The following is a 26,306-nucleotide window of genomic DNA, read 5'->3' as shown; positions in this document are numbered from 1 at the left end:
TTCAAATCCTATCTCAGACCCTTACTATCTGTGTGCCCCTGGGCAAGTCTCTTAACCTCTGTCTGTCTCAGTTTCCTTCTCCGTAAAATAATGATGAGATAATAATGGCACCTACCTACCAGGGTTGTTGTGGGGACAAAATGAAATGTTTGTAAAGTGCCCTGCAAATCATGAAGCTACTGCAAATATTAGTTGTTATTAGTATCATTTGCTCTATGCTCCAGCCAAACCGTGCTGCTAGCCATTCCCTCTACTTAGCACACTCTCTCCTTCTTCTGTAAATTCACATAAGCACATGCTTGGAATACCTACCCTTCTCACCTCCACTTCTTAGAATCTCCATCTTTCTTCCTTGAGGTTCAGGTGCCATTTCCTCCATGAAAGGCTTCCCTGATTGCCCGAGTTTTCAGTGTTCACTCCCTTCTCAAATTACCTTCTATTTAATTGTGTGTGTAGATGTTTGTATCCTCTAGTAGACTATTACCTCCTTAAAGGCAAGAAGCTGTTTTTGTTCATTTACTCCCTGTGCTTTGCACAATGCTTTGCAAATAGTAGATAGTAAGAATGTTGTATTCACTTGAATCGGACAAGACAGAATCCTGTTCCTACCAAAAAAAATGCATGTTGAAAAACTTTGCTAAGATATGTACTCATAACATCATGCTGCCTCTTGTGCTACCTCCAGTTTGGCTGGAATATACAGTGCAAGAAAGAGAACAATGCCAAATAAGGTTAGAAATTGGAGCCATGGTTGGGCCAGGACAATTGCATAGAGTAGTGTTCACTGACACCCATAGCACCTGCCAAGGGGGGAGATTCAACGACAGACTTATGGCCAAGTGCATTTTCCTCATTTGTAAAGTGAGAGGACTGGACTAGATGAACCGTAGATTCCTTTCGTTGGACATGACTTTATCTTGCTGTGGGACTTTATCAGACTGTAAGCCCTAAAGAAGGGGAAGCAATATTTGTTCACTGAACCTCTATGCTTTTGATGACTACTCCATAAATGTATTGAGAATAGGGGTGGGGGAAATGTGATAAACTGAGGCCCTGGCTTTCCCTTATGACTGAAATTCACTCCTCCACTGCTCACCTTGACCTTTTATGGAGTCCCTGACTTCCTTCAAAAATCAGCTCAAACGACACTTTCTGCAGGAGGCTTTCCGTGGTGGCTCCAGCCACTCCGGACTTCACACCTTGTATCTGCTCATCATATGTATTGTGCACACTTGTCATCTCCATTGTAAGGCGAGCTTCTTGAGAGTAAAGTTGTTTTCACTTTTTGGAAGGCATCCCTAATGGTTGGCACAAGTTCCTGGCATATGTTAAGTGTATAATAAATACCTATTGATTGATTATTTGACTGAAGGGAAAGGCATATCACTGGACACATTAATCTACAACACCATCCTACATGTAATAGTAACTAACTAGATTATAAGCTCCTTAAAGGCAGTGACTGTGTTTTATTTCATCTTTAAGAACTATAGAGTCTATGAGTTGGAAGGGACCTCAGATATCATCTAGTCTAAATCATACCTGAATGAAAATCTCCTCTTTCACATGCTAACTGGTAGTCACCCAGGTTTTAGAGCAGCTCTATGGTTCAGTGAGTGGATTGGTGGCACAGAAAACTCATCTTTCTGAGTTCAAGTTTTGCCTCAGACACTTACTGATCCTGGGCAAATCATTTAACCCTGTTTTCCCCCATTTCCTCATCTGTCAAATGAGCTGGAGAAGGAAATGGCAAACCACTTTAGTATCTTTGCCAAGAAAACCCCGAATAGGATTATAAAGAGTCATACATAACTGAAAAATGGCAGAACCATAGTGAGGAATTTTTCCTTTTGTTGTTGTTCAGTCATTTCAGTCATATCTGACTCTTCATGAACCCATTTTGGGGGTATAATCATATACCAATTCAATGTGCTGCCCCTTGAACTCCACGTTGTAACCTGGGCAATATATGCTCTTTATCCATTTTGTTTTTTCAGCGTGGATGGCTAGGCTAATTACTTTTCAATAATTAGAGATTTCATGAGAGAGGCTTTGTAGTTCTACCAGAGAGAAAGGGTTCCTAATTAATGATAAGGAGCCCTTCCTATCACTGGAGACAGCATGACATTCACTGGTATTCATTAGTGGAAAGAGTGCAGAATCCAGTTTCAAATCCCAGCACTGCCATTTACCATCTATGTGACTGAGGCAGCTACATGATACTGTAGATAAGAGTGCTGGGCCTGGAGTCAGGGAGACTGACTCCAAATCCAGCCTCAGATACTTCGTAGCTGTGCGATCCTGGTAAGTCATTTAACCTCTGTTGGCCTTACTTATCTCAATTGTACAATGAGGACAAAAACAGAACTTACTTTGCAAGGTTGTTGTGAGTTAAAGCTCTTTGTAGAGTGCTTGGCACATAATAGGAGCATTTATAAATGCTTACCCTAGGGCACCTTAATCTCTGCAGGCCACAGTTTCCTCTTCTATAAAAGCACCAGATGACCTCTAAAATCCCTTTCAGCTCTAGATTTTTGATCCAAAGGTCCTTTTTGTATCAAAAGGCAGAAGCCCTGGATTCCTTCTGACCTTGTCAGTACTTTTATTGGGTTTGTATCTGTATAGGTAACTGTCATTCCATTTATAGGAAATGTGCCCCTTTGAGTCAGTGTCTGGCCTCTTCCCATGCTCTAGTTACCCAATGGTCCTTGCCACTAACATAAGCCTTCAGTCTCCCAACTCTTTTGTTCCTATTATCCACTCCTTTTCCCAGGCAAATTGCTTTCCCTTCAATTTACTTTTCAACTCTCATTCCAATTCAGCTTAGTGCCACCTTCTCACACCTGCTCTCCTTTCCCTCAGATAGCTCCTCTGCTGCTCCCTCCCCAAATAAATTATAAGTTCTGCTGTTTACTCATTAAAAAGTTTGCTACTTTAGAACCCCCATTGTCCTGTGGACAGACAACATTAAAATTTTTCCCCTCCCTCAACCTTCTCTGGAAAGAACACTGGACTTGGAGTGAGATTCCACTTCAACAGTGTCTGGTATTCAGGGATGTCCCCTTAATGACACAATGGATCAAAGTTAAAGTATGACTATAGTAAAGGCCCTTCCAAATAGGATAGAGAGGAAGCGACTGGGAGAAGGATCAGAGGAAAAAGAGGATGATGTGATGAAAGTGCTATGGGGTAAACCATACATATATTTTCAAATAGACCAGTCTTTTAGAGGAGGTGGCACATATTGTTTGATTGTCTTAATTACTTACGAGAAAGGACAAAAGTCTCTAAGGCAACTGAAGCTGGACACCTGTGCTCCCAGTTGTTTTATCTTAGGTATCTTGTTACTGTATCGACAGCAACAGGATATAAATAATGTACTCAGAGCCAGCTCCCTCATTGTAACAACAATTTGGCTAGCAGCAGCTGTTGAGATGTAAGACCCAACAAGACCAGCAACAAGAGCTGCCAGCACAGGTTCTTTGATCTCCTTTACTAAGGAAAGTAACCTTAACGAGTTAACAATCTCACTTTAATCAAGCATACATATAGAACTCACTTAGTTCAGGAGAAAAAGCCAGCACCCGGAACTTCAGAGCAAATACAAATAGAAATTACAAACATCAACAGACAGACCTTGTCTGATTCAAATCACAATTCATAGCTACCAGGGAAGCATCAATATCTGGGTTTACAAGGCAGGGGGGTGGGGCTCTTAACAACAGCTGCCCAGGGTCTCTTTAAGTCACACGACATTCTTCCAGTGAGCGAGAGCCCCAATGGAAAGATGCCAACCTCTGAGTTAATATACTCTCTTCAGGGTCAAAGGGTGTCACAACATGCAACTCAAACCCACATGAACTAAAAGCTTCTAGCATCACAAACATGCAACTCAAACCCATGTAAATTAGGCTTTCCCTTTAGGTAAGCGGGTCATCAAAGACCCCTGATTTAATCAAAGAAACAAAGGCCAGACTGTCAAGGGCACTTGATTAAATAAGTGCTCCAAAAGAGAAAACAGTAAAAAAAGTCCCACCTTAATTACTGATACCCTCATTAACATGAATAAGCCTTCATTTTCTTGAGTCAGTCAGTTTCATTAACACATGTATATATGAGGGGACTGGAGAGACTTAGTTGTGTAGATTCCTATGGGGTGCACAAAAGAGTCAAGGATATCATAAAGGCCAGGGCTGAACAGAATCTGGCAATCTGTAATGGTGTGGATGTTGACCTTTGATATTTCTTAGCTGAGAATAAGTTACATATACTCTATAGAAAGCATGAGCACATTCTTTTTCTTCTACCTCAAGGGCTACTATAGCTGCAAACTCTTACATACTAATCCCAAAGAGTTTCCCAATGCACATAGTCCACTCCCCAATTCCTGGCATATCCCTTTGAAAAGCGTCTCACTCACCTGGGAATAAAATTAAAGAAACTGTGGAGATGATGAGCTGGCAGGATCTTCCATGACCTCCCAAAGATGTCATGGAGAAAATGTGACAGACAGCTTGATATAGTGGGTCTTGGACTAAGTAGCATAAAGTTGGGGAAGTTCACCCAGGACAGTATGGCATATTAGAAAAGAACACTGGATTTGGAGTCAGAGGACCTTGGTTTGAGTCCTGTCTCTACTATTTGGTTTCTGTGTGATTTTGGGCAATTGTGGGTCTCAGTTTCCTCATCCATAAAAATTAGGTTAGATGACCTCTGAAGTCTCTTCCAACTCTAATATGTGATATTTTCCTAAAGTATTTGGTCTCACTATGAACATTGATCAAGTATAATGACAGTACCTTTGTTTTTTCACATCAGCAGTGGTGGTCTTAGTAACAGTAATCAGCAACTGATTTTGCTAGCAGCATGCAGAAGAATGCCCATGTTGACAATGTTAATGACCTTATTTCATCCATACAGGAGATGGAAAGTGGATCTGCAGTTTAAATGTGAGTGATATTGTTAAAACATAGTAGATATAATAGAAGGAGGAGTCAAGAGAGATTTGGGTTTTAGTTTGTCATGGAAATCTGCCATGGGAACCAGCGACCAGAGATATTGCCCAACACCAACAACAGAGGCCTAAGGAGTGAAGATCTTCCTTTCTGCAAGTATAGAGGGCAATAGGACTTTTTTAATATTCTTCTTTTGTTTATTGATCTCAAATCATTTTTTTCTGCCCTTCCCTTCCCTTATATTTGCATTTAAATCATAGGCTGTTATGGTATATGCTGACATATCCAGAAGTCTTTTGTCAAGATCTTCATAAAACTTCTTCATTGATTTACTCTCTCCAATTGATGTTGGTACACGGGCAACAATTATATTTCTGGTGGTCTGTTTACTCATGATTATCATGAACACTTTTCATGTTTCTCTTGATTCTTGTGTTTGAAAGTCAAATTTTCTATTCAGCTCTGGTCTTTTCACTGAGAAAGCTTGAAGGTCTGAGGGCAAGAGGATTTTTAAGCGACTGACCTAAAGTGTGTGATATCTGTCTTTCTGCCATGGCCACTGTTGCCTGAGATCAAAGTGCAAGTTGGCCTGCATGTTAGAGAAAATGGTGAAAGAGCAGTTGAAATAGCAGTCTGGCTGTTCAGGCTGTGTAGAGCCAAGATGGCGGCTGGAAAACAGAGACTCGCTTAAGCTCTCCCCCAAATTCCTCCAAACACCTGTAAAAAATTTCTCTGAACAAATTCTAGAGCTACAGAACCCAAGAAATAACAGAGGGAAGCAGGTCTCCAACCCAGGACAGCCTGGATAGTGGCTGGGAAGGGTCTATTGTACCATGCTGGGAGCAGAGCGCAGCCCAGGCTGGGCCACACCAGGACAGACCAGGCACTGAGGAGATTGGGTGGAGCAGGCTTGAGGGCCATGAATCACTGAGCTATAGCAGGCACCAGACTACTCAACCCACAAATGCCCTAGCCCTGTGGGGGTGGCGGAGGTGGTGTAGTGTGGTGGCAGTAACAGCAGGAAGCTCCTGTGGCTGCTTCCACAGCTCCAGCTGCAGTTGCTTTCAGCCCAGGCCCACCCAGTGGGAAGAATCAAGCAGCAAATCAGAGCACGAGCGCAGGGAGCACTTTGTAGGCACAGAGGCAGGGTTCTCTTGCTTTGCCCTGCTTGGATCTGGGTCACGGTCTTGGTCGGCAGTTCTTTGGGGAGGACGAGTGCTGGTGTGGCAGAGCTTGCTGTGTAGAAGTAGCTCTGAAAACAGCAGCACAAAATCCCTGAAGCTTGGGACAAAGCATTCTCCACTCTGGAAGCAGTCATACCCTGACAAAGAGCACAGAAGTCAAGTAGTTGGCTGGGAACATGAGCAAGCAGCGAAAGACTCAGACTATTGAATCTTTTTTTTGGTGACAAAGAAGATCAAAACATACAGCCAGAAGAAGTCAACAAAGTCAAAGAGCCTACATCAAAAGCCTCCAAAAAATATGAATTGGTCTCAGGCCATGGAAGAGTTCAAAAAGAATTTGGAGAGGCAAGTAAGAGAAGTAAAGGAAAAATTGGGAAGAGAAATGAGAGTGATGAAAGAAAATCATGAAAAACAAGTCAATGACTTGCTAAAGAAGACCCAAAAAATACTGAAGAAAATAACACCTTAAAAAATAGACTAACCCAAATGGCAAAAGGGCTCCAAAAAGTCAATGAGGAGAAGAATGCCTTAAAAGGCAGAATTAGTCAAATGGAAAAGGAGGTCCAAAAGACCACTGAGGAAAATACTACCTTAAAAATTAGAATGGAGCAAGTGGAAGTTAGTGAATTTATGAGAAGTCAAGAAATTATAAAACAGAACCAAAAGAATGAAAAAATGGAAGACTGTGAAATATCTCATTGGAAAGACCACTGACCTGGAAAATAGATCCAGGAGAGATAATTTAAAAATTATTGGACTACCTGAAAGCTATGATCATAAAAAGAGCCTTGACATCATCTTTCAAGAAATTGTCAAGGAAAACTGCCCTGACATTCTAGAACCAGAGGGTAAAATAGAAAATGGAAAGAATCCACCTATTGCCTCCTGAAAAAGATCCCAAAAAGCATACTCCTAGAAATACTGTAGCCAAATTCCGGAGTTCCCAGGTCAAGGAGAAAATAGTGCAACAGAAAGAAAGAAACAATTCAAGTATTGTGGAAACACAATCAGGATAACACAAGATCTAGCAGCTTCTATTTTAAGGGATCACAGGGCTTGGAATATGATATTCTGGAGGTCAAAGGAGCTAGGATTAAAACCAAGAATCACCTACCCAGCAAAACTGAGTATAATACTCCAGGACAAAATATGGATTTTCAATGAAATAGAGAATTTTCAAGCATTCTTGATGAAAAGACCAGAGCTGAATCGAAAATTGACTTTCAAATACAAGAATCAAGAGAAGCATGAAAAGGTAAACAGGAAAGAGAAATCATAAGGAACTTACTAAAGTTGAACTGTTTTGATTACATTCCTACATGGAAAGATGATATTTGTAACTCATGAACCCCAAGTATTAGGGTAGTTGAAGGGAATATACATATATATATGTGTGTGTGTATATATATATATATATATATATATATATATATATATATATATATATATATATATATATATATATAGACAAAGGGCACAGGGTGAATTGAATATGAAGGGATGATACCTAAAAATAAATAAATAAATATAAGTAAAGGGTAAGAGAGAAATATATTGGGAGAGGGGAAAGGGAGAGATAGAATGGACTAAATTGTGTCACATAAAAGTGGCAAGAAAAAGCAGCTCTATTGGAAAGGAAGAGGGGGTAGGTGAAAGGGAATAGGTGAATCTTGCTCTTATCAGATTTGACTTTAGGAGAGAATAACATACACATTCAACTGGGTATCTTACCCTACAGGAAAGTAGGAGGCAAAGGGATATGAGAGGGGGGATGATAGAAGGGAGCAGAGCAGGGGAGGAGGTAGTCAAAAGCAAACACTTTTGAAAGGGACAGGGTCAAGGGAAAAACTGAATAAAGGGGGACAGGATAGGATGGAGGGAAATATAGTTAGTCTTTCACAACATGACTGTTATGGAAGTGCTTTTCATAATGATACAGGTGCGGCCTATGGTAAATTGCTTGCCTTCTCAAGGAAGATGGGTGGGGAGGGAAGAAGGGAAAAAATTTGGAACTCAAAGTTCTCAAAACAAATGCTCAAAAAAAGTTGTTTTTTTACATGCAACTGGGAAATAAGATATACAAGCAATGGAGTATAGAACTCTATCTTGCCCTACAAGAAAGTAAGGGGAAAGGAGATAAGGGGCGGAGAATGGGGTGACAGAAGGGAGGGCAGACTGGAGAATGGGGCAATCAGAATATATGCCATCTTGGAGTCGGGGACGATAGAAATGGGGAAAATATTTGCAACTAAAAATCTTGTGGAAATCAATGTTGAAAACTAAAAATATTAAATAAAGAAATAATTATGTAAAAAAAATAGCAGTCTGCTTTACAGGTCATCAACAAGCATGGAGTGTGATGGAGAGTCACAGAATCTCAGCATGAAAGGTTGTCAGAGGCCATCTAAAACAAACAATTCTGAAATAAGAATGATCTTTACAATATCCTCAATAGATAGTCATCTGGCTTTTCCTGGAAGATCTCTAGCAAAGCAGAACCTACCACCTCCTGTGGCAGCATTTGAGTGAAGATTACCTGAAGAAAAATCAGAAGCCATGTTGTCCTTGGAAAAAGAGAGGAAATAAATCACAAACCTGGTGCAATGGCCTTATGCAGTATAGGAGGTGTGTATGTGAATCGTCTATTATCTGGATTTCTTCCAGAGACCTCTTTCTGCCTAAAGCAGATACTCTCAACCTACTTGCAAAAATCACAGCATTCTCTGTAAATAGAACTATCCAAACTTCTTTCTCAAAAGTTACCACTGATCTCAAGAGCTTAACCAATCATAAGATCATAGACTTAAAGCAGGAGTGATTCTTTTACATGACATCATCATTTTACAGATGAGGAAATTGAGGTACAGAAAGGTTAAATAATTGGCCCAGGGTCAAGTAGGTATTAAGTATCTGAGGTAGGATTTGAACTTAGGTCTTCCTGACTCCCAAATTCAGTGACCTCTCCACTGTGTCATGCTGCCGTATAAAACACCATGTGGCTTCATGATCCAAATCCAATAGGCTTTTTTTAGCCTTCACCCTTCTTGACTTTTGGGGGGCAGTTTTTGACACTACTGACCACCCCCTTCTCATATATACTTTTAGTATCCTTAGTACTGATTTTTTTCCAGCTTGGTGTAGTATAAAAAGCACTGGACTTGAAAGCAGAAGGACTGGGCTTCAATTTTACCTCAAATACTTAACCTAGCTAGGTGACCCTGGGAAAACCACTTAGACACTCAGTCTCAGTTGCCTTATCTACAAAATGGGAATAAAGATACTTATACTACCTACTTCCCAGGACTATTGTGAGGAAAGCACGTTGCTTACCTCAAAGTGCTATATGAAAGTTGAATTAAAATTAAGAGTAGAACATTTAATAAATTCTTGACTTACCTTAATAATATTATCCTTTAGGAGGCAGAGGAAGTGACAAGGGGAGCTGGTATTCTGAAGTGATTTTGATCAATGAGGAAGTAGTTACTGAAGTAGGAATGGTTACCTTGAGAAAATCTAATCTATCTATCTTTCTATCTATCTATCTATATCATATAGGCATATATGATATAGAACAAGAGAAAGTCTGGGTATAGTGTGACATGCACAAAAGATTTTGGCGGAACATATTTCAAAGGGCACTGAAAAAGATACATAATGTGAGCCATAGTCTGTTTTTTTTTTAAAAAAATATTATAAAGAGGTTTGAAGGACTTGGTATGGGCACATATTCCAATTTTCAAAAATGGAAATTGGTAGAGTCTGCAAACTATAGGCCAATGAGTTTGATTGTATTCCTGTAAAAATTCTTGAACATATTAAAGAAATGGTCAGTCAACATCTAGAAAAACAAATGGTCCTCATAAAGAGTCAACAAGATATCATTAAGAGCAGGACATGCCAGCCTAACCTCATATCCTCCTTTGACAAGGTAATGATATTTGTTGAGTAGGCAGTGTTATAAATATAGTTTACAAAGATTTCAACAAAGCATTTGGCAAAGCCCCTGTGCTATATTTGTGGCCAAAGGGAGAGATATTGGGTGGAGGATAGTGTGCTCAGGTGAATTTAGAATAGGTTGTTATGACCAGAACCAAGGAATAATCACTAATGCATCACTGTTGATGTCAGTGTGAAGGGAAGTCTTTATTGTAGCCTCCCAGAGATCTGTGCTCTTCAACACTGTTTTCAGTGATTTGAATGGAGATAGAGATGGCATGCTTGTCAAATGTTTGGATGACATAAAGTAGAATATAGCTGACACCCCAGAAGACAGAATTCACAGGATCAGTTCCTGAATTACTCAGGATCCACAACTTAAGGCGATTAATACTTCATAGGGAGTTAGGACAATCTAAGTTCCAGTCTGGCCGCAACTATTTATTTAGCTGTGTGATCCTGAGTAAGCCATTTAACTTCTGTCGATTTCCGTTTCCTCATCTGTAAAATGGGGATAATGATAGCGCCTACACCTCCTGAGGTTGTGAGGATAAAATGAGATAATGGTTGTAAAGTGCTGAGCATGGTACCTGGCACATAGTAGGCACTATATCAATGTCAGCAAGTAGCTATCATTCACCACACCTTCCTCCTAGATTCTCTCTCCTCTCTTGGATTCTGTGTCAATCTTTTCTTTTGGTTCTTCTTCTACCTATCTATTTCTTCTCAGTCTCTTTTAAAAGATCATTGTTCATCTCTCACTCCTTAAGTGTAAGCGTCTACTATGGTTCTGCCCTGGACTTTCTTCTTTTCTTTCTTCTTTTCCTCTCAGGGACCTCATCATCTCTCATGAGTTTAGTTTTCATCTCTATATAAATGGTGGTAAATTCATTAAAGGCAACCACCAAGTGTTTTACTCTCTTTTTATCTTCCACAATGCCAGACTCTCAGCAAAGTTGACTGACTTACTTATCTCCTCCAACTTATAGCCCCCACTTCCTCTCCAGACTCCATTCCTGACTCAGTACTTTGCCATATATCTTACAGACCTTGAATCCCGACTGCCATTGCTCCAGTTTGAACAATGCCCTGGAGAGCTCCAGGTCCCCCCAGGAGTGCCAACCTCAGCCTCATTTTAGTGACTTAACTCCAAAGACAACCAGCTAGAAAAAGCAACCGGACTTGAGGACTGCTGCCACCATTCACTAGCACACACGCAGATACCAGACCAAGAAAAACCCTGGTACTTAAACTCTCCCAATCATTATCTTTCCCTATTCCCAGTCCTGGAAGACAGACAAGTGACCATCACTAGCCCAGCCTATTGCCTCCTAGAGTCCACAACAGGAGCCTGGGAAGGAGGACTGGTTATGCTGATAGTTCAGGTTCATCCACTCTGCTGGATGGGATATGTCTTGCAGCCTCAGGATAATCAAGGAGCATGATGAGAAGTCTTTTTTTACCCTTGTTAACTGACTACTGGGTCTCTGGTCCTTTCTGTATCCTTCTGTGGCTCTACTGATGGAAGGATAAGGAAGGACGATAGTATTACTTCATACTCCAAAGAAAGGGATCTGATTCCTCAGAGACTACCACATACCTCAAATGGCACCGGGCAAGTCAATTAACCTCTCTGGGCCTCAGTTTCCTCATCTGTAAAATGAAGGGGTTGTACTAGATAGCATTTTAGGGTCTCTTCTAAATGTAGATCTATGATCTGTGACTCCTAGAGATCCTATGATCTCCCAGTCTTTATGAATGAGTGACGACAGAGGGAGCTACTAGTCTCTCTGTTAATACAATTGCAAAGATAACCCAGCCGAAGAATTCCTCTCAACTCCTCTCTCTCTCTCTCTCTCTCTCTCTCTCTCTCCCCCCCTCTCTCATTAAGCTGACCTTTGAGTAAGGGCAACAGATGCTCTGCATCAAGAGTCACATTTCTGGTAATAGTCCATCCCTCCCAAGAAATGTCCTTCACCAACAAATGTTCCTCTCCTAGTTGCCACTCCCTTTATGTCTTTTACATTCTTCTCATTCCTCTCCTGCGAAGTGTTGTAGTTACAGCTTCCCCTTGTCCCTGTAACAAGTAGGCAGCACATACTTAGCTATGACACTCAAAGCATGGAGACTTTTCCTCCCAAGAGGGTGTCTTTTGCCTCAAAATTCCACAGTCTTATATTTTCACTTTCTAAAGAAATTTCTCAGCTGGTCCTATCCAGTTTGAATGGCCCAAGGCTTTTGGAACAATTGCACATCTTTTAACACTATCCACATTTCTTAGATTGTATGCCCCTCCTCTCAACCTTATAGTCCATCATGATGGTGGACATCCCGTAGTCCTCTGCTCCCTCAACTGTGGATATATAGAATCACAAGGGTCACTCTGGGATTTGCATTGATTTTGCAGTGAAAGGGAAAAGTGTCCCTTGAAATTTCAACTCCTATTAGTGCAAAAGAGATAAAAAGATTTCTTTTTTCCTCTTCAAATCTGGAAACAGTTGCTGACTTCTGAGCATAGTTAAGCAGAGAAATAATCCTACTTTGTCTTATTGCTGTTAAAAAGTTCATTTGATCATTCACCTATCTCAAGACTAAATATTTCCTCCAAATTAAACATTTGCCTTCTTTTGTCACTTTCAAAATGTTGTGGTGTGGCAAAACAAGTTTACAAGGAATTTCTGATTATTTAGACAAAAATTGAGCTCTATCATCTATGAAAAATATAGACTATACTGCAGATATATTTAAACTACTAAAGAGAATAAAATGGCTTCACTCACATTAGAAGCAACTGTTTATATATTAATAGTTGAGATACTAATTTAGAAATAACACTTACTGTAGTAACAGTTATATCAGATATTGAAAAGTAACAAAATTTTAAAATAATATTCTCTAATTCTAACTTTCTATTAATTCAGGCTAGCATTTGTTATAATTAATACAAATTAGCAAAGTTTTACTGTATTTTTAACTGCTAAATTAATCTGAATTCCTCTAAACCTACCCCACATCATCATACCTCCTACAGTTGTGATCCTTAATCTGAAATTTTAAGCTGGGTGAAATTATGAAAGAAAGGAAGATTTTTTCCTTGACCTTTTTAAATTTAAAAAAATACTTATTTATTTTTAGTTTTCAACATTTGCTTTTACAATATTTTGAGTTCTAAATTTTCCCCCTTCCTCTCCTACCCCCTCCCCAAGATAGCATATAATCTGCTATAGGCTATACATGTATGGTCATATTAAACATATTTCCATATTAGTCACATTGTGAAAGAAGACTCAGAACAAGAAGGAAAAACCATGAGAAGGAAAAAACAAAAAACAACAAAAGAGAAAAATAGTCTGCTTTGATCTGCATTCAGACTCCATACTTCTTTCTCTGGATGTAAATAGTGTAGAAAGGAAGTTTTGAGGGGGAGAAGATGAGTGAGGTTTAGATTTAAGATATTAGTTAGATAAGAGGTGGTGGTGGGAGGCACCCAGGGGTGGACAGTGTGATATAATGGCAAGAACATTCTGTTCTAGTCCTTGATTTACCATTAATTAGTTATGATCTTGTATATACCACTTAACTTCTGAGCCTCCCTTTCCTTGCCTGTAAAATAAGAGAGTTGATTTAGATAATTACTGAGTTCCATTTCGTTCATGAAATTCACATTCAATGAATTCCTAGACCTTATGTTATTGCCTCTTAGTCCAATCCAATGCTACACTTCCCTTTTGCCTAAATTTTCCGTCTCTGATTTGCAAAGAAATTGGGTTTTGGATGGGGGGGAGTGGGAGGTATTCTTGGATTTTTTTCTCATATGGATCATCTTCTCTTCAGCTTTTCATGGAACAGAGCTTCCAGCTGTCTCTTATGGCTGGAACTTGGATGAGAACAACTCTTCCCCATCTGCCACACAGCATTGGAATAACATAGGGTGCCTTTGCATGGACAATGGGGTGACAGGTTTGACTGAGGAGCAGGATGAGAATAAGCCTTGTGGAAACCAGAAGCCAGGGCAAGACCTGAGGGCTGGGGCAGCTGAGGTAGAGCATGTGGACACTGGCCTTGAGCCAGCCCTGCCTAGAAATTGGCACAACTAGGCATCCACAGTGTCGAAGTTCCCAGAGGTACATTGTACAGACTGTGGGGAGAGGAAAGAATCCTTGAGCCTAGGGCACAGGAACCTTTGTGGACAGTGTACCAAGCTACACTGGGAATGAAAACAGGCAGTGCTAAAGTTCATTCATACAGAGGCCAGCTATGGGAAGGACCTGCGCATTATCAAGGAACAGTTTCATTTGCCTATGCAGTCTGCTAGACTGCTGAGTCCTGGACAGCTGCGAGTTGTGTTCAGCAACATCCAGGAGCTCATTGATCTCAATGAAAGATTTCTGGAAAGTCTGCAGGAAGAGATTGCCCAAGCACTGTCACAGGTATGGGGTCTTAGAGGGGCTGCCCTTTTCTTCCAGCAGTTATGTAAGTCTACTCATGGGTAATGTTTTCAAGGACCTTAGGTATGAGGTGCTATCAACACCTAGTGAAAGAATTATCATACCTAGGACTAGCTCCAGCTAGCTCCTCAGTCTCTTCACAGTCTCTTCTTTTTCAGTACATTCCACTACTAGGAATCTCAGTTCTCTTTCTTTTCTTGTGCACTTGTGGCTACATACATTTGGACTAAGCCTGCCAGTGCTTAGAAGGAACCGATATTAAAAATGATGAAAGATCCATTGTGATCCAACATTCATATCCAAACAAGGGTTTTTTTTCTTCTAATTGTGAGTTGCAGAAAGACATGAAGAACTTGGAAAGAATTCAGAAGAGAGCATACTAGAATGATGAAAGGGTTAGGAAGTTTGATGACCAGGGAAGAAGATTATTTAACTTGGAAAAGAAAAGCCTGGGAGAAGTGGCCTCCAAAAATTATTTCAGATTATGATAGAGAAGAGTAACAAGCTACTTTCCATCTCCAGTAGGGAAAGTACAAAAAGAACAGACTGAAGATGAAGTAGTGAACAGGGCACAGAATATGTAGCTAAGAAGACTGGGGTTCAAATCTTGTCTGATCAGCTTATTAGCCAGATGACCCAGGGCAAGTCACTGACCTTTTCTATGGTTCAGTTTCCTCACCTATAAAGTTAAGAGGTTGGACTCAAAACAGCCTGTAAGGTCCATTCTAGCTCTAAATTTGTGATTCTATTGTGAAATCTCGATAGATCGGTGCATTGTTGATGCCTGTATAATTTTTACCTTGGAAACACCATTTTCAAAGTTAGAAATGGCCCTGGGACCCTTTCCTAGAGAAGGAAGAACTGAGCAGCCACACTGTTTTCTTTTTCTTCCCTGATAAAACCTTGGTTGGTGAGTAGTTGGGGTGTCTGCCTCACGTTGACAAGGTGATGATGACCTGATGACAGTGTGCATTGGTGAGATCTTCCTGGAGTATGTCAACATGTTGCCTGCTTTCCAGACTTACTGTCTTTAGCAGGCATCCTCCATAAACATGCTCAACACCCTGGAGAAGGAAAAGGAACTACTTCGGGATGGAATGGAGCAGGACTACTGAGTGGTGAGGGTGGAGATCATATGGATTGAGGTATGCGGGCACCGGGACTCTGGAGCCTTTAAAAAGAACTATAAGTTAAAAAACAAAATGAAAGAAATGGAGGCCCATCATTTGGCCATATTTACCCCATCATTATCCATTCTGAATAAACCATAAATAGCACAACAGGTAACAGGGGACATCCTGGGCCCCAGGTGTGAATTCTAATTTTCACCCTGGACATGATGAGAGAAGCTAACGTTCCCTGATGTTTGACTTCGTCCCTCTGGTAGAAATAATTATATTGAGTCCAAGTTAGACTAGTCCAACCTGTATCTGAATAGGAATTCCCTCTATAGAATCCCAGAGAAGTGGTCATACAACCTCTGCTCAAATGCTACCAGTGATAAGGCACTTTCACTACTTCCCAAGGCATCAGTCTGTTCCCCTTTCGTACAGTTCTAATGTAAGGAATTCCCCCCAAATTTGCTACTCAAGAAAATTGCTCGGACCAAATAGAACAAGTGTAGTTTTTTGCTCTCTTTACCTCCTCTACGCCATCACAGCTATAGTATTAACAGTGATGGAAACAGATGAGTAATGGGAAGAGTTTTATAATAGTTGGTAAACAGGAATCAAAGGGTTAAAAATTGATGTTAACAATCAAATACTATTCACCAGTGGCTAATTAAAAAGTCAATGTCTCCAGTTGCATTTTAAAAATATTTTAGTTTTTCTCGTTCTGAGACCAAACCTTTTGCAGTTAGGCCTTTTCTCTTTAAAGGTCACCTGAATGCTTGTTGTCAAATTAACACATTGTAAACGTTTCCCTTATGGTTATGTTTTTCCTTTTGATTAAAAATTACATTATGATTATGAAAAAAAGTTTCCCTTCTGAGTTTCAGACCTATATATGGGTATATAACCAGGCACATGTGCAATCACATACCATGTTGCTCTCTCCCAAGACAAGGCCAACTCAATATTAAGTAAACAAAAACAATTTCAGATGCCTCTACTCTGGTTTGAAAATTTAACTGAACTTTTGGGTAAACCTCCTAATACCCATAGTCTCTTATTAGAGCTGCTTATGATTATGGATTTTTCCTACTGCTCCATCAGCAGGGATGCTTTCAAAGTAGGTTAGGCAGGATCACTTCTACATCATGAATGTCATTAGTACCTGCTGCTGCTAAGGCCAGGAGACCAAAGCATAAGTCTAGTTTCCCAGGCAAGCAAAGTGGGAGAGCAATGGGGGAGGGGTCAGGAGAAGATGTATGAGGAAAGTTAGATGTGATTAGATGTGTTATTCTTTACTGAGTGCTTCTTTGTGGAGAATATGGAGGAAGGGAGAAACAAGACTCCTTGATCTTGGGGTCTATCATATACTCCCAAATGTTTGCCTTACAGAAGTACCTCTTTCGGGGTATCTGTAGCTGTGATGCTAAGGTTTCTTGAATATAGGTTCCAACCTGGAATTTTTGGTCAATCAATGTCAGCGATGTGTTATTAAGGAATACTGTATCACAAGTGATACAGAGTGATGCTTCTGCCTACAAATCATAGAAAATTCAATCTCTGAAGAATCCAAATTGCAGGCATGTCAACAATAAACATGATGTGTTTAAATGGCATATTATTAATAGTAACTTACATATGAGAAATCATGTAAAAGATATCAAGACCATGTTATAACTAGAAAAGTCATGTATTGATCATGAGGTATAAGTGAGTATAATAACAGTATAATGGAAAGGGTGCTGTTTGAAGATTGAGGGCCTGGGTTCAAACTCCACCTCTGCTATTTACTACTTGTGTGACCTAGTTTTCTTATCTATAAAATCAGGTCAGATAGCCTCTGGGGTTCCTTTCGGTGCTAAATCTAGGACTCTATAATGATTGCAAATCTCTTTCTTAGGTTGTATGTTGGTGCACTGATAAGAAAGAATAATCTTATCCTTGTTTTCTCTTTTAATCCCTTATGTCCAGCTTTTTCCTCCATGCCTCACAAATTAACAATGGGGCACTGAGGTGAATGCACCTGCACCTATTCCTGATGGCACCATTGTAGCATATCACCAAATATTCACTTTTGTTAAGCCAAATCACACAGGCCACAGCTACCTTCCACCCTGACTATAGCTGCCTATGTGAGGCCACAAGCCACCTAGCCTCTTACCTGGAGCACATCAATAGGAAGACAAGACAGGAAAGTAGCTTGCCCTGGGCCCTGTGCCCCATCTGCTAGAATATCTGGCACCTTCATGAGCCACTGATCGTCAAGAGCTGGCACTGAAGATGCTAGGCTGCCCTTGGGAAGAGACTCGTCTTGCGACGGAGGGAGGACTTCTGCTGGCTCAGCCCCTTGATGGCTCCTGGACTAGAAGGGACAGTCGAACCCTGAAGTTCCAGACTCTGCAGGTGATACCAATGACTAGGTTACAGAGACCAGCTGAAGGTGGCTCAAGACATGGGGGCCCAGGTCAGGGGCCGGTGACAGATGCTGCATTAGTGCTAATTTTTGGTAAGAATCATGGTAAACTGAGCTTGCTGAGGAGCCCAAATTGGTTGGGCCAGTGTGTGGTATCAGCTGACCCTATTTGCAAAACCTTTGAGCTACTAAAGATACAGCAGGGCGCCTTTATCCTACATGATGATGACTATGTCCATACTCAGCGTTGGCTACATCACATCCGTGGTTATGCCCACCAGCTAGGGTCCTGGAAGAGGCATAGCAATGCACTACCCAATATCATGATCAGTATTCCCAGCCATCCCTGATCCTAGGAATGTCCCCAATTAGGGGTAAAAGAGATTTTAAAAATGATCTCAATTGCATTAAATCCCTACAACGTATCTCTCTAGGAAAGATCTAGGTATGTGTCAGGGCCCCTACCCTCCTTTCTGAGCTAGGGACCCTAGACCCTTCAGCTGGAGTATACCTATTTCCTATTGGGGATGGAGGAGGGGCCTCATTACTTCCAGTAGGACTTAGCTTCTCTCTTCTATTAGTCTTGGTTGCTAATCTATCCCCCTGGCAAGTTCTTGGGAACTGAAGTAAAGCCCTATTCAGCCCAGGGACCATGCAGTTGTTGTTATAGATGATCAGGAAGCAGATTCTACGTCTTTCTTCAGATCCTTAGAACCAAAACTTGAGAGTGACAATGGTGTAAACACAGTCCTTTTTTTTTTTTTTAAGCCAGATTGGACTATTTTGGAACTATGTTTATACTTTATTCCTCTTACCCAACCCCCAAACAAATACAGAGATACTGCTGCTTTGTCTGCTATCTTTAATCCATGGGGATTTCTGGGTTATGGCTGTAGTGAGGAACTGGCCATTTGAGCATGATAATGGAGAAAAAAAGGAAAGGTAAAGTAGCTGGAAAAGGAAGATTCAGGAGTGCTACAGAGGAGAGGGGCTTAGAAGGAGAAAGGCACTGGGTGTGGGGTGAGTATTGCCCGCTTTCTCCTGTTTCCTAGGGTCGGCTCTGAGTTGGGGGGAGGGTCACCAATCATTACAATAGGGATCATTCTTCGTGAATAACTACCCTACTTATTCATTTACTTATCCAAAAAAGTATATATTGACTGTGTACTTTCTGCAAGGCACTGGGGTCAGAGACCTGAAGCAGAAACTAAGATGAATGGTCTCTGCCCCCAAAGGGCTAACAATATAAGTAATCCCTTCCTGCATGTTAGGGTTCTTTATTTTACCATTCCTCCTGATTCCTTTAATCCACTTTTGGACTCACTCACAGATTGAGTCATTCAATAAATATTGTGTAAGGTACGTTGGGAGATGCAAAGCTGAATAAGACACTGTGTTTGCTTGCTTTTATAGAGTTCATAGTCTAGTAAGAGGGTTATTACAGGCATATAAATAATTATAATGTATAATGTGAAACTACAATAAGGGATATAAAATCTTCTATTACTTCTGAAGAGGGAGAGATTCCTTCTGGCTGAAGGTAGAAAATATGGCTTTTGGGAGAAGATAGCACTTGAGCTGGGCCATGAAGGTTAGGCAGAGCAGAAGGGTAAGGGATTCCAGCTAAAAGGGATAATGCTATGGAGTTGTGGAACCAAAAAGTATGTTTGGGAAACACATAGTCCAGTCTGGATAAGGCATGGGGTCTGTGGAAGGAAAAAGTAAGAGATAAACCTAGAAAGATTAGAGAGAAAATTGGGGAGGGCCTTGTCAGATGGAATTTGGAGTTTATTTAGCTGGTAATGGGTAGCCACTGAAGGTTTCTGAACAAGGGAACAACATGAGAAAAATTATACTTTAGCAAGATTAATATGGCAGCAGTGCGTTGAATGGATTAGAGAGGGGAGGTTGAAGAAAGGCAGAGATTAGTTTATTTAAGAAAAAGCTTCCAAACCATTTGAAGCTGTCCCAAAGTGGAATGTGCCTCTTCATTGGAGGTCTTCAAGCAAAGATAAGATGATCTCTCATCAGGGATGCTGTAGAGGGGTTTTGATTCAGGTATAGGTTGGGCTAGATGGCCTCTGAGGTCCCTTCTAAATATGAAATTCTTTGCTTCTGGGGAAAGTCTGAAGATCTGGGTGACCAGTTAGAAGGCTATTGCAAATCGTCTAATTCAGCTCCCAAGAGTTCCTTGTACTTTCTAAAAGTCTCCCAGGTATGGAGAGCACATACAATTCCTCCAAAGATTTGAAACAATTAAAAGAGAGAAAAAAGCCTTCTAGATTCAAGTTGCGCACTTTGATATATTTACATTCCTAGCTGCTGGCCTGGGTTTCTTGCTATTATTAGTCAGATTGCTGGACTAGGGCTATTAGGTTAGGGAGAACAGAAGGGGGTCCATTCTCCCAGAGGAGCCATTATGAATGGTATAACTAGAAATGTGATACTCTAAAAAAAAAAATTCAGATTTTTTTTGTTTACTCCTGAATTTGTCCCCTTTCCCTTCCTTTTTCACCTCTTTCTACCCTCCTTCTCCAGCTTCTTTGTCTAGGAAGGCAGATTTAGTCTGTAGAATAAAAGCAGAGGTGGAGGCAGCAGGAGAACTAGGGTTAAACACAGAAATTGCTGGACACCATATGAAATAGTTGAAGGGGAGAGAAAAATGGAGGAGAAAGGAAGAGAAGATAGTCATAATGGGAGAGACAGAAAAGATAAAGAAGAGAAAAAAAGGAATAAGGGAGAAAAAAGGGATGAAAAGAAACCACTATATATTTGTTTTTAAAACTACACTATTTATTATTTTCTGTTCATGTTTTAACATTTTAGGGGAAAAAATCAAGGACAGTTTGTGCATAATTGTGTTTGGTTTACTATAAAGTAATGTTTACACTAAACCATTTACAAAGGTCAATAGGGTGGAAGGAGTTAGTTAAAATGACATACAAGCTAACTCTCAGACAGTCTTGATTGGAAAGAGGCAATCATGAGGTTTTATATGTATCCTGACAGAAGACAAAGTCTCCGGCTTATGAATCTGTGAAAATGGAGGCACAAAATCTTGCTTCTGCTGGTGGAAAGGAATTTTTTTTAGAGCAAGTTTCAAGGAGCAGAAAACGAACTACTCCAAGGGGGCTCTCTACTGAGCTCACTGAAAAGTGCTTAAGAAGTCAAATTTTTACCTTCTTTGCCTTCTTTCTCAAGAGCCAGAGCTGAGTAAGTTACTAGGCCTGCTAAAAAAAAAAAAAAACATGTGTAAGTTTTAAGGCTTTTTGCTAGTCAAAACTTTGTGGGCAAGAGAAAATTAAAGATTCTCCTTAACACAAAAAAAGAAAACCAAGAGTTACCAAGCAATGATTTTAAAAGTTAAATTTTAAAGTGAAAATGGTACAACATGGTATAAGGCATATCTTTTTAAATGATTCTCTGTATTTTATTTTAAAAGGCACATACATACTAGCAACTAACTGTTTATGCTGGTAAATTTAATGAAGAGTTATGTTTTAATAAAATAAACATAACTGACTTTATCATTTGCATATCCATGGTCTCTTGGTCATCCACACCTGGGCAAAGTTTGGCCTCGTGGTCCATTAATCCAGCAGGTGGCATGCCCCAACAATAGACTAGAACCAGATTAAAATGTAATTGGGAAATATTTAACAAAACAAAAATACAATAAAATGTATAATATTATATTTAAAACTAAGTCATTATGCAACCTTTAGAGATTCTTAGGTTTGCATTAATGGCCTTGTTTCTATTTGAGTTTGACACCACTGGATTAAACCAAGGCACCATCTGGTATAGATCCTGTGTCCAGTAAGACACAATCAGTTTTTCTATAAGGCATGATGCCTTAAGGATATAGATTCTGAGCTGAGTGAAGCTTTAAGAGCCATCTCATTTTACAGGTGAGGATACTGAGGCCCAGAGATGCTAAATGACTTGCCTAAGGTCATACAGATAGTGTCAGAATCAGGATTTGAACCTGGATCCTCTGACTTCACATTTGGTTTTCTTTTCACTGTACCACATACAAATGTCAAAAGAATAATAGTAAACCTCACAAGGGAAAGAAAATAGTCAAGTGAAGGAAACTGTAAGCAAGCTATTATCTTTAGCTTATTTCCATTATGGTTATTATAAAAGGAATATATAAAAAAATGAAGAATGCTCAAGTGTTCTCAGGTGATCAGGAGATGATCCTGATGTATGTAAGGTGGATTTCAGTGTGTGTAGGGTAGATTTTAGTTATTCTTTCTTACGGTTTGGCTTTCTAGGATCCATGGCCATAACAATCTCTAGTTCCCAGGCTCATGACTTGTAAACATCTCCACCATGCCTGCACAGTGTTACGTAATGATAAATAAAATAAACATTTGTGCTTAAAATTGTACACATCCACTGCAACTGTGCAGTGAGATATAATGGTGAGATAATGTAAACTTGTGAGGCTGTTACTGGAAAATTGCCTTCTTTGTCTGTTGCCCTATAAATCAAGTGGGTGCTGGTCAGTAAGTGGGAAACCCATGGGGATTTGGGATTTGGGTAATGCATAAAGGAATGCATGTACCTGCCTCAACCAGCCCTCATTAAGGCTTGGGGACATTTAGGGGAGTGCACAAGTTGGAATGCTGTGCCTGTCTCGACCGACCCCATCGAGATGTAGGGGTAGTTGCACCCCTTTCTTGCCTACCCGAGAGAAGGGTGGTTAGGGGAAGCTGTAGGAGTTGGTGCTCCCATTATTAGCAAACTCCCCTTGAGAAGACTAGACTAGAATAAAGTAAGCTAGCTTATTTAACCCCTTATTATGACTCTGATCCTGTCTTCCTGTCTGCCTGAATCAAGAGTGAACCTGTGCTAGTGCCTCCACCTGTCTTACATTGGTGTAGTCGGTGTTACCTGTATATTACCTGTGAAACACCTGCTAAGGTCTCTTTATTCCCCTAATCCTGTAACCCACAGCCACCAGGAGCCCATAGCCATGGCGTACCATGTGAGTGTCACGTTTTCAGTTTCAAGCTCATCGAAACATCTCTAAGTTATCTTCTTTTGCAAAAATGAGGGAAATAACAGGTATCAAGGTTAGTAGCCCAAATAATAAGGGAAGGTGCCTAAGAACTTAATAGAAAACTTCAGAAAATTCTGAACCCTTAAATAGGATGAATGGTCAGATGTGTGCCACACATAAAAATCAAATAAGAAACTAGAAAAATTGCATTTTTTTCTTATTCTCCTGTAGAAAAAAAATCCAAACCTTTGATACCTCTGAGTTTTTTTTAAAGATGAATGCTGTTCTTGGGGTTTTTGTATGTTTTAAAAATAAAGTTTTTTCTTACATGTGTTTTTTCCAATGTTAAATTTCTCGCCCCAGAAGATGACTATACACATGAATGGATGTTTCCCCTCTACTGCCAAAACCTTCTTATCTTCCTTACACCTTTTCACACCCATTCTGTTTTCCATCTTTACTCCAATTTCCCCTGGCTTCTTGGAGACACAAGACTCCCTGCCTAGTCTAGTCTCCAGGTAGCTGTTTGATTGCTACCCTTGGCAGTACTCATTAACTTCTGAATTTTCTGCTTTGCTCATTGTTGTTACCCAGATCTTCTCACCCTATGCAGTTCCGGTCCTGTATGATTTTCTTGCCCAAGTCAATCAATATTTAATTATTAAGCACCTCTAAGAATCTCCTAAGTTGCAGAGAAGATGCCAACCTGCCTTTCCTCATCTGAGCATTACCTATAAAATCACAGGTTGCATCCCACTACCATGCTAAGTGTTGGGGATACAAAGAGAAAAAGAAAAAAAAATCAGTACTTACCCTCAAGAGTCTTACATTGTACTGGGGATAGATGATATAGCATATACAAAGTTAAGTACAGTAGATAGAAGATATATACAAAATGACATGGTGGTTTGTAAGATGGGACTAACAAAAGGAGGAAATCAGGAGAAGCCTCATTCAGGAGCTGGCAGATGAGCAGTCAGGAAAAGAGTTAGGGATTTCAAGAGGTAGAGGGGAGGAAAGATACAATTCTAGGCATGGGAGACAGCTTGCGAAAAGGCATGGAGAGAGGAGATGAAATGTCATAGTCCAGTTAATTGGGATACAAAGTGTGTGAACAGTAATGTATAATCAATCATCCTGGAAAAGAGTCCGGGATCAGATAGCTAATGGCTGTAAATACCAAAAAAAGGAATTTGTATTTTGTCCTGATGGCAGTAAGGAATAAGACGGTCAGACCTATTGGTTCGGCAGTTTTATGGACAATGGATGGAGGGGGAGGGGCTGTGGGAAATGATGAGGGTCTTAACTAAGGCATTGGCTATGTAATCAGAGGGAAAGGGGTGCATGTGAAAGTTATTGGGGAAGTAGAATCAACAGGATTAGGCAACTGATTGGATATGGGAAAGTGGAGTGAGAGGGAAAATTCAAAGATGATTCCTGGGTTGCAAATCCAGGTGACTTGGAAGAATGGAAGTGCCCTTCACAGAAATAGGGGAATTAGGGAGGAGTGGTGGGGTTAAGAGAAAAAAATCACTTTTGTTTTGGACATGTTGACTTTGAAATTCCCATAAGACATCTAGGAAGAAATGTCTAATAGGCAGTTGAGATGGGATTGAAGTTCAGGAAAGAGATGAAAGATACGTGGAATTGGGAATCATCAGCATGAGTCCATTGAAGAGAATAAGACCATTAGTAGAGAGGGCTCAATATAGATGCTTGGGGGACACCTACACAGAGTTGGGGTTCAGGGATGATGTTCCTGCAAAGGAGACTGAAAAGGATCAAGCAGTGGTTTCTCTGTTCATTCTCAAAGAATATCAGTCACTATTGAGACAAGTCACTTAACCTGTGAACCTCAGTTTTTCTACTTCACAGGACTATGATTTACGAAACCTAGGGATCATCCTCCATTCCTCATTCTCACACCCCATATCCACTCAGTTGCCAAGTCCTCCTAATTCTACCTTCACAACATCTCTGCTATGCAACCCTTTCCCCTCCTCCAACACCTTGGAGAGTCCCTGATCACCTAATGACTCAGAGAGATAGCCCTCTGGTTGGTGTCCTTGCCTTAGTCTCTTCTTACTTCTCCAAGCAGCTAACACGGGGAGTCTGTGCCAGTCTGTCCTCACATCCCCCATTGAACAAACTGCCGTGGTTCCCTATTAACTCCAGGATCAAATACAAAATCTTCTGTTTGGCTTTTAAAGCCCTCCATTACCTGGCCCTTTCCTGCCTTGCCAGTTCTCTTACCCTTTGCCCCACTCCATATACTCTACGATCCGGTGACACTGGCCTTCTTTTTGTTCCTCCCACGAGAAGCTCCATCTTTAGATTTTCGTGTATTTTTCACTGGCTGTATCCCATGACTGGAATGCTTCCCCCAGATCTCCACCCCCTGACTTCTTCAGGAAAACTTTCCTCTTTCCCTTAATGTTAGTGACTTTCCTCCGAAATTACTTCGAATTTATCCTGTACATATTTTGCTTATGCATAGTTGTTTGCATGTCGTCTCTGCCCTTAGACTCCAGACTATTTTTCTAGTATGACTGATTACATATTGCCCCTCAGGCATTTTGCATTTCAACTTAACCCTCTGAGGGCGGGACCCTGTTTGCCTTTCTTTGTACACCCAGTGCTTAGCAGGGTCTGGCACATAGTAAGCCCTTGATAAATGCTCGTTGATTCGTTGTTGTAAGGATCAAATAATAAATGTAAAGGCTTTGCAAACTTTAGAGCCTCATGTAAATATTGTATAAGCCAGCTCTCCCATTCTACGGATGAAAACTCAGGAGGGCGCGGTCAGCCTTGTCAAACACTATTGGATTTAGCAGTAAAGAGAAAAGTGGTGACTTTAGCGACCAATTTCATGTAAGGGGTGGGACAGAAACCAGATTGCAAAAGACAGAAAGAGCACCGGTCTGAAGTGCGGTCTCTGGTCTTGGTTCTGCGACTTTGTGCAAGTCACAACTTTGGGCCACTTTCCTTATTCATAAAATAAGAGATTTAGTTTAGATGATGACATTTGCATGGGGCTTTAAAGTTTGGCAAAGCGCTTTTATTTCATTTGACCTTCACAATAATACTGTGTAGTTAACTACAGATCAGAAAACCTTCAGCTCAGGACATGTAGTGATTTGCCTTACGGATCGAGGGCAAGTACAGGGAATCCAGAGGTGTGTGTCCCCAGATTGGGTCGGTAATTCCCTGGACCAACCCCATTTAAAAGCACATTCACTTTTCTCAA

This window comes from Trichosurus vulpecula, chromosome 2 (genome assembly GCF_011100635.1).
Source record: "Trichosurus vulpecula isolate mTriVul1 chromosome 2, mTriVul1.pri, whole genome shotgun sequence".
Classification (NCBI taxonomy): domain Eukaryota; kingdom Metazoa; phylum Chordata; class Mammalia; order Diprotodontia; family Phalangeridae; genus Trichosurus; species Trichosurus vulpecula.
This window is presented reverse-complemented; position numbering follows the sequence as displayed.